Source organism: Schistocerca nitens, chromosome 5 (assembly GCF_023898315.1).
Source record: "Schistocerca nitens isolate TAMUIC-IGC-003100 chromosome 5, iqSchNite1.1, whole genome shotgun sequence".
Classification (NCBI taxonomy): Eukaryota; Metazoa; Arthropoda; class Insecta; order Orthoptera; family Acrididae; genus Schistocerca; species Schistocerca nitens.
In genome coordinates this window covers 174,755,843-174,770,117 of record NC_064618.1, presented here as the reverse complement: position 1 = coordinate 174,770,117, position 14,275 = coordinate 174,755,843, and positions in this window count along the sequence as shown.

The following is a 14,275-nucleotide window of genomic DNA, read 5'->3' as shown; positions in this document are numbered from 1 at the left end:
ATACTCCGTAGCACTAAGCATACCTGAAGGCTTCGAAGACGAACAGGAGTAAAAAAAATTAAAAAATACGACAGAAATCTACAACTTTTCTCCAGAAAAATACGAGTAACTTCTTTGACTTTCATGATCGAAAGATGGAAAGTAATTCAAAGTTCCAGAGACTATCTCCAAAGTTCATCACAAAGCGAACGTAAAAAACAACAACCAGACCCCAGACCAGTTGGATGAGCAACGCTGCTCTTACCGTATAATAACAAGGACACAAAAAAAGGAAAAGTAGCTGACAAACAGTATGGTATTGGTCGGCACACGAGTCCGTGTCAGTCGAACAAAGATAACGTAGTGAACAAGTGTTTGTCGATCTGATAAGTGCCAGGAGAAACTGGAATTGCCTCTTTCCTGTTTACTACCTAACGACACATGGAAATGCAGTACATATTTACAGGAATATGTATTCTGAAACAGCAGGACCTTCTGTGGAACGTCTTCAGTGTTATACCTTACAGGGCTTTGACAGTACTGTAACTCCATTATTTCATCTCTGTCAGTCTCAAATGGAGTCGGTAACAGAGCCGGAAATGGAAAGGTGCGTTTATACTTGTGTTCCTTGCTGGTGAGCTTGCACCATACACAAATAAGTAGAGGCATGTGTCACCCTGTCTGGAGTGAGGATACACCTGCGCCCACGTGCGCACAATTTAGAGGCATGCGCATCCCTTACCTCTACATGCAGAGGGTGCGTGAGCCTAGTGCGCACGGATATTTCCGCAGGTGTAAACGCAACTGAATACGTACTCACTCGCTACTCATCATTGCCCAAATAGACCCTTCTCATTTCGTGTGCGGCCTGAACTAATCGGTCTGCGTTCTACCGTTATTCAGCAGCGCTACTCAGTATCTGATCGAATATTGTTAATTTTTCGTAGTTTTCTGTCCCCTCCTAACGTATATCGCCGAAAGTACGAGGGCTATTCCGAAAGTAAGGTCCGATAGGTCGCGAAATAGAAACCACGGTAAAAATTAAAAATGTTTTATTTGCAACAGTTAGATACACCTTGCAGCTACTTATCTCCATAGTCGCCGACCCGACTTAGACGTGTATCGTAGCGTTGTACCAACTTTCCCATACCCTCGCTATAGAAGGCAGCCGCCAGTGCTCTCCGCCAATTCTCTACGCTGGCCTACGGCTCGTTGTCTTGTGCCGAAATGTTGTCTTCATAACCAGCGGTTCATGTGACCTGAGCTGAAACTCAGAGGGAGACAATTACGGGCTGTATTCTGGGTAATCTCACATTTCCATTTGAAAACGATGCAGGAGCATCTTCATTGCCCCTGCAGAATGCGGCTGAGAATTGTCTTGAAGACGAAACAGCACGACAGTTATGTAATGTTAGCTGCATAGCTTCAGGGGAAATTTCTCACCAGGCCCCCGTACTTGGCGGCAGACACTATTTTCTAGACATCTTTACGCACTCACTGCGAGCTCAGAAATGAGAAGAGCGACGTGATGCTAACTGCGGTTATACTAGAGACACTACCCAACACATCTGTGCAAAGCTTTATCGGATTTTCATAGTCGGACCTTACTTTCGGAATAGCCCTCGTATAGAATCCCGTAACCGACAAAGATGGCGAGACTCTGCGTCTGTTTGATTCGATTTATTGTTGTAAATTAATTGCATAACGTAAGATGATGGCAGCCTAAGCAAATTTAAAGGAATCTGTGTAAACAAATGAAACTGTTCCATATTTATTACTTTCACAGTTGTAGCACACTCCCCAGAATCCGTAATAATAGGCGAAGGTATTGGTGAATGACGATCAGCCCGCCACAAATTTACAAGATTGTTGTTGTTGTGATCTTCAGTACTGACACTGGTTTGATGCAGCTCTCCATGCTACTCTATCCTGTGCAAGCTTCTTCATCTCCCAGTACCTACTGCAACCTACATCCTTCTGAATCTCCTTAGTGTATTCATCTCTTGGTCTCCCTCTACGATTTTTACCCTCCACGCTGCCCTCCAATGCTAAATTTGTGATCCCTTGATGCCTCAAAACTTGTCCTACCAACCGATCCCTTCTTCTAGTCAAGTTGTGCCACAAACTTCTCTTCTCCACAATCCTATTCAATACCTCCTCATTTGTTACGTGATCTACCCATCTAATCTTCCGTATTCTTCAGTAGCGCCACATTTCGAAAGCCTCTATTGTGTGTACTATTTATCGTCCATGTTTCACTTCCATATATGGCTACACTCCATACGAATACTTTCAGAAACGACTTCCTGACACTTAAATCTATACTCGAAGTTAACAAATTTATCTTCTTCGGAAACGTTTTCCTTGTCATTGACAGTCTACGTTTTATATCCTCTCTACTTTGACTATCATCAGTTATTTTGCTCCCCAAATAGCAAAACTCATCTACTGCTTCAAGTGTCTCATTTCCTTATCTAATTCTCCCAGCATCACCCGATTTAATTTGACTACATTCCATTATCCTCGTTTTGCTTTTGTTGATGTTCATCTTATATCCTCCTTTCAAGACACTGTCTATTCCGTTCAACTGCTCTTCCAAGTCCTTTGCTGTCTCTGACAGAATTACAATGTCGTCGGCGAACCTCAAAGTTTTTACTTCTTCTCCATTAATTTTAATACCTACTCCGAATTTATCTTTTGTTTCCTTTACTGCTTGCTCAATATACAGATTGAATAACATCGGGGAGAGGCTACAACCCTGTCTCACTCCTTTCCCAACCACTGCTTCCCTTTCATGCCCCTCGACTCTTATAACTGCTCAAAAATGGTTCAAATGGCTCTGAGCACTATGGGACTTAACATCTATGGACATCAGTCCCCTAGAACTTAGAACTACTTAAACCTAACTAACCTAAGGACAGCACACAACACCCAGTCATCACGAGGCAGAGAAAATCCCTGACCCCGCCTGGAATCGAACCCGGGAACCCGGGCGTGGGAAGCGAGAACGCTACCGCACGACCACGAGCTCTTATAACTGCCATCTGGTTTCTGTACAAATTGTAAATAGCCTTTCGCTCCCTGTGTTTTACCCCTGCCACCTTCAGAATTTGAAAGAGTGTATTCCAGTTAACATCGACAAAAGCTTTCTCTAAGTCTACAAATGCTAGAAACGTATGTTTGCCTTTTCTTAATCTTTCTTCTAAGGTAAGTCGTAAGGTTAGTATTGCCTCACGTGTTCCAACATTTCTACGGAATCCAAACTGATCTTCCCCGAGGTCCGCTTCTACCAGTTTTTCCATTCGTCTGTAAAGAATTCGCGTTAGTATGTTACAGCTGTGACTTATTAAACGGATAGTTCGGTAATTTTCACATCTGTCAACACCTGCTTTCTTTGGGATTGGAATTATTATATTCTTCTTGAAGTCTGAGGGTATTTCGCCTGTCTCATACATCTTGCTCACCAGATGGTAGAGTTTTGTCATGACTGGCTCTCCCAAGGCCATCAGTAGTTCTAATGGAATGTTGTCTACTCACGGGGCCTTGTTTCGACTCAGGTCTTTCAGTGCTCTGTCAAACTCTTCACGCAGTATCTTACCTCCCATTTCATCTTCATCCATATCCTCTTCCATTTCCATAATACTGTCCTCAAGTACATCGCCCTTGTATAAACCCTCTATATACTCCTTCCACCCCTCTGCCTTCCCTTCTTTGCTTAGAACTGGGTTGTCATCTGAGCTCTTGATATTCAAACAAGTGGTTCTCTTCTCTCCAAAGGTCTCTTTAATTTTCCTGTAGGCAGTATCTATCTTACCCCTAGTGAGACGGCATCTACATCCTTACATTTGTCCTCTAGCCATCCCTGCTTAGCCATTTTGCACTTCCTGTCGATCTCATTTTTGAGACGTTTGTATTCCTTTTCGCCTGCTTCATTTACTGCATTTTTATATTTTCTCCTTTCATCAATTAAATTCAATATTTCTTCTGTTACCCAAGGATATCTATTAGCCCTCGCCTTTTTACCTACTTGATCGTCTGCTGCCCTCACTACTTCATCCCTCAGAGCTACCCATTCTTCTTCTACTGTATTTCTTTCCCCCATTCCTGTCAATTGCTCCCTTATGCTCTCCCTGAAACTCTCTACAACCTCTGGTTCTTTCAGTTTATCCAGGTCCCATCTCCTTAAATTCCCACCTTTTTGCAGTTTCTTCAGTTTCAATCTGCAGTTCATAACCAATAGATTGTGGTCAGAATCCACATTTGCCCCTGTGTAAGTAGGTTGTTTATGTTTTCTTATTGGCAACGTTACGTAGCGCTCTGTGTGAGAATCACAGGCTGTGCTGTGTGCAGTCTGTGACTGCTTTGCATTGTTGTAATACTCGCCATTGTAGTGTTGGGCTGTTGGCTGTTACCAGTGCGTAGCGTTGCGCAGTTGGAGGTGAGCCGCCAGCAGTGGTGGATGTGGGGAGAGAGATGGCGGAGTTTTGAAATTTGTAAGACTGGATGTCATGACCTGCTATGTATATTATGAGTTTTCAACACTATTAAGGTAAATACATTGTTTGTTCTCTATTAAAATCTTTCATTTGCTAACTATGCCTGTCAGTAGTTAGTGCCGCCGTAGTTTGAATCTTTTATTTAGCTGGCAGTAGTGGCGCTCGCTGTATTGCAGTAGTTCGAGTAACGAAGATTTTTGTGAGGTAAGTGATTTGTGAAAGTTATAGGTTAATGTTAGTCAGGGCCATTCTTTTGTAGGGATTATTGAGAGTCAGATTGCGTTGCGCTAAAAATATTGTGTCAGTTTAAGCACAGTCATGTATAATTGTTCAAAAGGGGACGTTTCATAAGTCGACCCTTAGCCTAGGATACCTCACTCGAATCTTCTGATAGTTTGTGTAATTAGTGTAGCTATTGTTTATTGCTAGCGCGTAATTATAGAGAGAATTTCCTTTGTAGTTGCAGGCTTTCATTGTTGTACAGTAAAACAGGTGTGGCACGCATGTAGATTTGCACCAAGTATTTCGCAGCTGCAATTAACTAGATATTATTTTCAGTGCTATGTTAATGTGTTCTCTTATTTTTGCTCTTCAAACTGTGCTTTTCTGTGTTGTCGTGTGAAATATTGTGACAATAATGGCGTGTGAAAAACGTAACACTAGGCTCCAAAGTAAACTGAGAAATTATAGTGACGACGAGCGTAGCTTATCAGCGCCGCCGGGTAATGAATTTACTAATGTTCAAAGTAGTAATTTGGTAACTGTGCATAGGGAAATGGAGCGGGCGTCAAATAATGGTGTAGACAGTGAAACAGGTAGTGAACAGGGAAGCATTATCGATCGATCGGTCGGCAACAGCTCGCCTCAGGAATCGGGAATGACAGAACACAATATTGCAAATACTGTAGACTCAGGTTTTGGGTTCTCAACGTTTTCTCAAATGAGTCAAGACACATTTTCCGCTTGTCAAAATGTGAATGTTGCCGGTGCAGATTCACTGCCGAAAAGCACTGAGGAACATGTTTCAGACACCAGTTTATTGTTATTACAATTAATGCAACAAATGGGACAAAAGATTCAAAAGTTAGACAAAATGGAACAACACCAGTGACAAACACAGCAACAGTTAGAGACAATGGAACAAAATCTTCAAAAGTTAGACACAATGGAACAACACCAGAGACAAACACAGCAACAGTTAGACGCAATGGAACGAAATCTTCAAAAGTTAGACACCACGCATGAACAAACACGTGAAGATTTAACTACTGAGTTACATAACATTGAATCGAAATGTCAAAAAGTCTGTACTGACGTAAAAACACAAATTTGTGAGCATTTTCAACCTATTTTTTCGCGGCATGAAAATGCATTACAGAATCACGAAGCAGCCATAAAAGAACTGCAAACTATTGTTCATGAAAATCATGAGACCTTGCAAGCTAAAATTGACTCAGTTGCATCTACCGATTTGGTTACGCAACTTGCAAAAACTCAGGAAAACTTAAAGGACACAGTAGATACTCTGAAAACTGGTTCAGAAAGACACATGGAGGAAATTAGTTCGTTATCAGAGAAAGTAGTTGAACTTTTGGATCAGCTAAATAATTTATCTACGAAAGTAGATGATAATCTGAATGACACAAAACCGGTAGTCTTTAATGACACAGAAGAGTGCGAATAAATTAGAAAATTCAAATAAAATCAAAATCAAATCAATACACAGTACAAAAGAGAAATCTGGGAAGTACAAGATCAGCTGACACAGGTAATACAAGAATTACGTATTTCAGAGGACACTCGCACCCCAATACGGGAAGAGGGACATAGAAATACGGAGCAGCCACAAAATAATAACACAGGGCATTTCGGAAGTTATGAAAGAAATTGGCAATGTGCACCGAATTTTGAGATTGAACCGCCGACACGACTTAACAATGACCGACATGCGACTCGCCGACATGATGATTTTGACTATAAGCTGTTCATTACTACACGTAAATTCAAAACGTTTAAGAGTTCTGGCAACGACATTCACCCACAAGCGTGGCTCCATCAACTCTCATTGTTTTCCTCCCAACTGTTCATTACAGCACAGATTAGAATTTATGTGTAGCTATTTAGAGAATGAACCAGCTGTAAGAATGCGATCGGTCATTCACGATTGTCACAGTGAAGGAGAATTTTATCATGCCTTCCTCTCAGCATATTGGTCTCAAGCTACACAAGACCGAGTAAAACATAGCATCATAATGATGAAACATTTCGAACAATCTGAATCTTCCAGTCTTGTGAAATATTTTAAAGACATGTTGCACAAGAATCAGTACCTGTCAAACCCATACAGCCCCTCAGAACTCATCCGCATTTGCTTAATCAAATTGCCTGAACATTTACGACATATAATTTTGGCAGGACGTTGCAAAGACGACATTGAAGCTTTTCAGGGACTCTTACAAGAATTAGAAATTGACACTGACAATCGCGGAACGCGAAAACAGGAACACAACAATTACAGGTCACATCCGTCGCAATTCCGCGATGAAAGAAATAATAACTGGACACGACAAGGCTATTCTTACAACGTAAATCGTGACCAAAACAGACACCACCCGTATGCCAACCGTTGGCAGAATAGTAGTTACAGAGAACGATCGCATTTCCGTAGTAACGAATATGACAGAGATTACCATAGAAACAGACAATATGGGAACAAAAACAATTATTATCAAGGGAGACAGAATAACTTCAGACGCAACAGTTCAGCGCGCAGTTACGATTCCGGGAGAAATTCTCCACCACGTGACCGACAAACAAGAAACTATGTAAACTACCGACAAAACGACAGACCTGAATTCCATCAGAACTGGCGAGCTTCAAACAGGGCAGGGCCTTCTCGTCAAGGTGAATTTGTAGAAGTTCGGTCTCCTAATCCCAATAACAGCGCGCGCCAACAAAGAGACAGACAATGACTCGCACCGCAGGCAGCCGCGTGCGCCGGCTGGCTCAGACATAATTAGCATACATGCTAACCTTGAGAAAAATTTTAGCATTCCTTACCGACATATACAACGTGATACTTACTTTGAAGTTGAAACTCTGCGTACTAGGAAGAGTAAAGGTTTACACCACATTTCACATGTAAAACCGTTTATTGAAAGATAATCTGCTTTTTAGCTTTGGCTTTGCCATAAAACTTTTCACTTCACATTTCTAGTATGCTTTGTCAGACATAAGAAACTGTTAACATGCAACAATGTTTGAAGTTAAATATCCAGTCTAGAACCTAGGGAACATTTTTAAACAGAAATTACGAATGCGTTGTTATAGTGAACAGATGACACAGTGTTGTATTTGTACATTCTTGCTTGTTAGTTGCACGATTACGTAACGACTATCAAGCTTACATCCTTGGGACATATACTGGTACTGCTAATGAGATTTTAATGCAACATTTTGGTTTACTTGAAAATACATTCTGGATTTAAAGTACTTTCTGTGAGATACCAGATGACACAGTGGTTAGTTTATGTGACAGCTACACGATTTTATCACGATGCTACTAATGAGTGACAATATACAATGTTGCTTTTGCAGTGTTTCTGTTTTATTTCTGCACAGTTTTTCTGTATTATTCTGGAAAGTAAAACATGTTTTAGTAGTAACTTTTGTGGTATAGCTACAATGAGACAGCCTCCTTCATAGCACAACAATACGTTACATTATAGTGCTTTCTTGATCACGGTAAGGTACGTAATAACTACGGTATCCATACGCAAAGCATTTCACTTTCGTTTATGATGAGGTAAGTATATTGACTTCAGCAGAACTTTGCTTACAGAGGACGATAATTACGACACTTCCACAGAATTATCTTACAGCAAGACGCACATTTGGCGCTACAAGGAGACGCATTTGAGAGATTAATTTTGTACTTAAGCCATATATTTTTCAAGATTTTTGAATTACAAAGAAAGTTTTCCATGATACATTTCATTCCATTGCTGTAATCTGTAACACCTGAGGGTTGTTGTTGTTGTTGTGGTCTTCAGTCCTGAGACTGGTTTGATGCAGCTCTCCATGCTACTCTATCCTGTGCAAGCTTCTTCATCTCCCAGTACCTACTGCACCCTACCTCCTTCTGAATCTGCTTAGTGTATTGATCTCTTGGTCTCCCTCTACGATTTTTACCCTCCACGCTGCCCTCCAATGCTAAATTTGTGATCCCTTGATGCCTCAAAACATGTCCTACCAACCGATCCCTTCTTCTAGTCAAGTTGTGCCACAAACTTCTCTTCTCCCCAATCCTATTCAATACCTCCTCATTAGTTACGTGATCTACCCATCTTATCTTCAGCATTCTTCTGTAGCACCACATTTCGAAAGCTTCTATTCTCTTCTTGTCCAAACTGGTTATCGTCCATGTTTCACTTCCATACATGTCTACACTCCATACAAATACTTTCAGAAACGACTTCCTGACACTTAAATCTATACTCGATGTTAACAAATTTCTCTTCTTCAGAAACGATTTCCTTGCCATTGCCAGTCTACATTTTATATCCTCTCTACTTCGACCATCATCAGTTATTTTACTCCCTAAATAGCAAAACTCCTTTACTACTTTAAGTGTCTCATTTCCTAATCTAATCCCCTCAGCATCACCCGATTTAATTTGACTACATTCCATTATCCTCGTTTTGCTTTTGTTGATGTTCATCTTATATCCTCCTTTCAAGACACTGTCCATTCCGTTCAACTGCTCTTCCAAGTCCTTTGCTGTCTCTGACAGAATTACAATGTCATCGGCGAACCTCAAAGTTTTTACTTCTTCTCCATGAATTTTAACACCTACTCCGAATTTTTCTTTTGTTTCCTTTACTGCTTGCTCAATATACAGATTGAATAACATCGGGGAGAGGCTACAACCCTGTCTCACTCCTTTCCCAATCACTGCTTCCCTTTCATGCCCCTCGACTCTTATAACTGCCATCTGGTTTCTGTACAAATTGTAAATAGCCTTTCGCTCCCTGTATTTTACCCCTGCTACCATCAGAATTTGAAAGAGAGTATTCCAGTTAACGTTGTCAAAAGCTTTCTCTAAGTCTACAAATGCTAGAAACGTAGGTTTGCCTTTTCTTAATCTTTCTTCTAAGATAAGTCGTAAGGTTAGTATTGCCTCACGTGTTCCAACATTTCTACGGAATCCAAACTGATCTTCCCCGAGGTCCGCTTCTACCAGTTTTTCCATTCGTCTGTAAAGAATACGCGTTAGTATTTTGCAGCTGTGACTTATTAAACTGATAGTTCGTTAATTTTCACATCTGTCAACACCTGCTTTCTTTGGGATTGGAATTATTATATTCTTCTTGAAGTCTGTGGGTATTTCGCCAGTCTCATACATCTTGCTCACCAGACGGTAGAGTTTTGTCATGACTGGCTCTCCCAAGGCCATCAGTAGTTCTAATGGAAACTGGGTTGCCATCTGAGCTCTTGATATTCATACAAGTGGTTCTCTTCTCTCCAAAGGTCTCTTTAATTTTCCTGTAGGCAGTATCTATCTTACCTCTACTGAGACAAGCCTCTACATCCTTACATTTGTCCTCTAGCCATCCCTGCTTAGCCATTTTGCACTTCCTGTCGATCTCATTTTTGAGGCGTTTGTATTCCCTTTGGCCTGCTTCATTTACTGCATTTTTATATTTTCTCCTTTCATCAATTAAATTCAATATTTCTTCTGTTACCCAAGGATTTCTATTAGCCCTCGTCTTTTTACCTACTTAATCCTCCGCTGCCTTCACTACTTCATCCCTCAGAGCTACCCATTCTTCTTCTACTGTATTTATTTCCCCCATTCCTGTCAATTGTTCCCTTATGCTCTCCCCGAAACTCTCTACAACCTCTGGTTCTTTCAGTTTATCCAGGTCCCATCTCCTTAAATTCCCACCTTTTTGCAGTTTCTTCAGTTTCAATCTGCAGTTCATAACCAATAGACTGTGGTCAGAATCCACATCTGCCCCTGGAAATGTCTTACAATTTAAAACCTGGTTCCTAAATCTCTGTCTTACCATTATATAATCTATCTGATACCTATTAGTATCTCCAGGATTCTTCCAGGTATACAACCTTCTTTTATGATTCTTGAACCAAGTGTTAGCTATGATTAAGTTATGCTCTGTGCAAAATTCTACAAGGCGGCTTCCTCTTTCATTTCTTCCCCCCAATCCATATTCACCTACTATGTTTCCTTCTCTCCCTTTTCCTACTGACGAATTCCAGTCACCCATGACTATTAAATTTTCATCTCCCTTCACTAACTGAATAATTTCTTTTATCTCGTCATACATTTCATCAATTTCTTCATCATCTGCAGAGCTAGTTGGCATATAAACTTGTACTACTGTAGTAGGCATGGGCTTTGTGTCTATCTTGGCCACAATAATGCGTTCACTATGCTGTTTGTAGTAGCTAACCCGCACTCCTATTTTTTTATTCATTATTAAACCTACTCCTGCATTACCCCTATTTGATTTTGTATTTATAACTCTGTAATCACCTGACCAAAAGTCTTGTTCCTCCTGCCACCGAACTTCACTAATTCCCACTATATCTAACTTTAACCTATCCATTTCCCTTTTTACATTTTCTAACCTACCTGCCCGATTAAGGGATCTGACATTCCACGCTCCGATCCGTAGAATGCCAGTTTTCTTTCTCCTGATAACGACGTCCTCTTGAGTAGTCCCCGCCCGGAGATCCGAATGGGGGACTATTTTACCTCCAGAATATTTTACCCAAGAGGACACCATCATCATTTAATCATACAGTAAAGCTGCATGTCCTCGGGAAAAATTATGGCTGTAGTTTCCCCTTGCTTTCAGCCGTTCGCAGTACCAGCACAGCAAGGCCGTTTTGGTTAATGTTACAAGGCCAGATCAGTCAATCATCCAGACTGTTGCCCCTGCAACTACTGAAAAGGCTGCTGCCCCTCTTCAGGAACCACATGTTTGTCTGGCCTCTCAACAGATACCCCTCCGTTGTGGTTGCACCTACGGTACGGCCATCTGTATCGCTGAGGCACGCAAGCCTCCCCACCAACGGCAAGGTCCATGGTTCATGGGGGTATAATTACATTAATCCTCAGGGGGGTACACGCTTACTTCTTGTACCATGTGTTTGGCAAGCACAAGGAGCCCTAGCTAATATGGTATTTGCTTATACAACTTTACATATTGGTACCATATTTCTCCAACACAGAATTACACAGCTATCTGATCATTTAACTGAGAGAGACAAACATTTTTTTTTACTATATCAGTAACACATGTTTACGCAATTACACAGTTGGATAACTTCATGCTTATGAAATTGTATTTCGTCTGCACTTTGTGAACTGCTCATATTTTTTCGGAACCATTGTGATACTATGAGAGCTTTGAATGATGTATTTGGTAAGGGAGCATGATTTTAAAGTACGTTTGAGGTAGATGACACTATTTAAATGAACAGAGAATTTTTTTTTAGGTTTTGAAATTATTGGTTGAAGCTACGACGATTTTGAGAGTTGATGAGGTGTTATGATGTTATTATTACGATGACTATGTGTATTATGCTGTTGCGATATGTTTATGAGCAATAAGCTGATGCTATATGAGTTATTTGAGTATGCTACGTATCTGTTATGATGAAATATTGAAGAAGTGTCGACTAATAAGGTAAGGAATAATGAGTTGTGGTTAGGGATTCTGGTTTGTGAAAAAGGTTGTTGGAAACCAAGAATCGGCCTTTAAGAGTTATAAAATGTGTGTACATCTGTGAATGTATCACAATGCCACTGAAAATTTTTTGGACACTGTTATATTCATAGGATTTTGTTTCTACACATTTGCAACGCAAATTCTTGACCTGTGAAATTTTTTATATGAGACTGCCACTGTAGCGGAAACTGCTGTCGTAAATATTTCCGTAAGAAAGTTAAGTGACCACCTGCATGTAATGCGTCGTGGGCACCCAGCTGTGTCAGACGCCTGGAGAAAAAGCCATTAGTGTGTGCGTTTTCAGAGGCACAGATAGAAAAAAAAGGGAGGCCATTATCCTCGCTATTGACATTCCTTTGTAGAAAGCATCGCAAATAGGACACGCTCAAACTTGAAAACATATGATTATACTGTGGAGCTCTTAATTTATGATATTTACTAAAATGCCTAATGAAACGATGAGAAACATTTCACGGCTACTGTCTTGCTAGTTGAGAGAAATGCCATATGGTTGCTTTTTGTATTTATTTACTCAATTTGTTTAATATCTAGTTTGTAGCTGCGCTGCAGCATTGGTTAAAATAAAATTTATAGATGTACTTATATAAATATTTTCTGTCTACAGATCGAGTAAATAATAATTTTTTTCAAAACAATGAGGGAGCACAAAAAGACATTTACCTTCACAGGAACTGCATTCATAATTTTCTTTTCAAGTACTTGGTAATTTATTTTGTAGAATAAGTTGTGGTGCACCACTTTAATTACATAGACATTAAGATGTGAATATACATTTTCCTTGTCTGCACTGTTTGACTTTAGTGTAATATTTTTTTCTGCTTGAGCTTTGTCATGTTTAGATATAATTTATTGCATTTGCTTCTGCTGTTTGCCAGGCATAATGTTACTGAATTTGACTTTGTATTACGCTGTTAAGCCAGTTTTACTACGCATTTATTTTTCTTGTTTGCTGCACAGTGCCTTATATCAGTTGTAATATTGCAATTGCTTTGCCAATTTGAATTTTTTGTCATTGATGTTTGTGTTAATTGTTTTGTGCTGCTGCATTGCCTCATCCCTTAGTATATATATCTGAGCTCAGTAGATTTAAGTTAGCTTAAAATGGGGTAGGCTATATAAGAGAACGAGTTGTGATGAATTGGGAGAAATGCATTGAGAAGCTATAAGAATATGGTTTACCCAACAAAGTATTTTGAAAGAGGATATGAACAAAAAAGTAGGTTTTAGAGACAACAAGTTTAGGTAGGATTTTCTTGGAAATAAATGATGTAAGATAATGGAAAATAAATAATGAGGTAAGAAATATGTGAACATATAAATACAGAAAGCATGCTTGGACAGGATTTTTTTGGTGGAAACAAATGTTGAAATAAGACGAAAGATCTATGGAATGAAGTTTTGGGTTGGAATGCAGTACCAATGTCACACTGAAAACGAACCCTGTCTTTCCTTTTGTATTATTTTGCTATGTGTGTATGTACCATTGTGTATTTGTCTTTTTCCTGTCTTTAAGTGTTTAGCTAATACGATTTATGTTGTAGAATTTTTCAAATACTATGTTATTTACCTTGTAAAGATGCTTAGACATTATTTATTTTGTTTTGTTTTAATGCTCATGTGTGAAGTTGATGTTTCAAAAGTTATTCTGATCTTTTATATATTTACTTATGTCATAATTCCTGTAACACTGATGTATATGTCTATTTCTATTCTTTTGTAAAGCCCATATTACTACAAATGTTATCTGTATTGTTATGTTCTTTAATGATATATTTTGTACCTTTGTCATTGTATTCTCGTGTTATAATATTGTAATTGACACCAGTTCAGCAAATTAAGTAACTTGTAAGAATTCATTTCACTGCACACATTTCTGTTGGTCATAGTATATGGGCAATATGTGAGAAGTAGGGACTGATAGTGTTTTCACATGTGTTAATAATTCAGCAAGGGACTGGATAACAGCATTGCTGGTTCTAAGGACAATTGCAAAAACTTTGTGAGTGCACAAGTGGTGGTTTA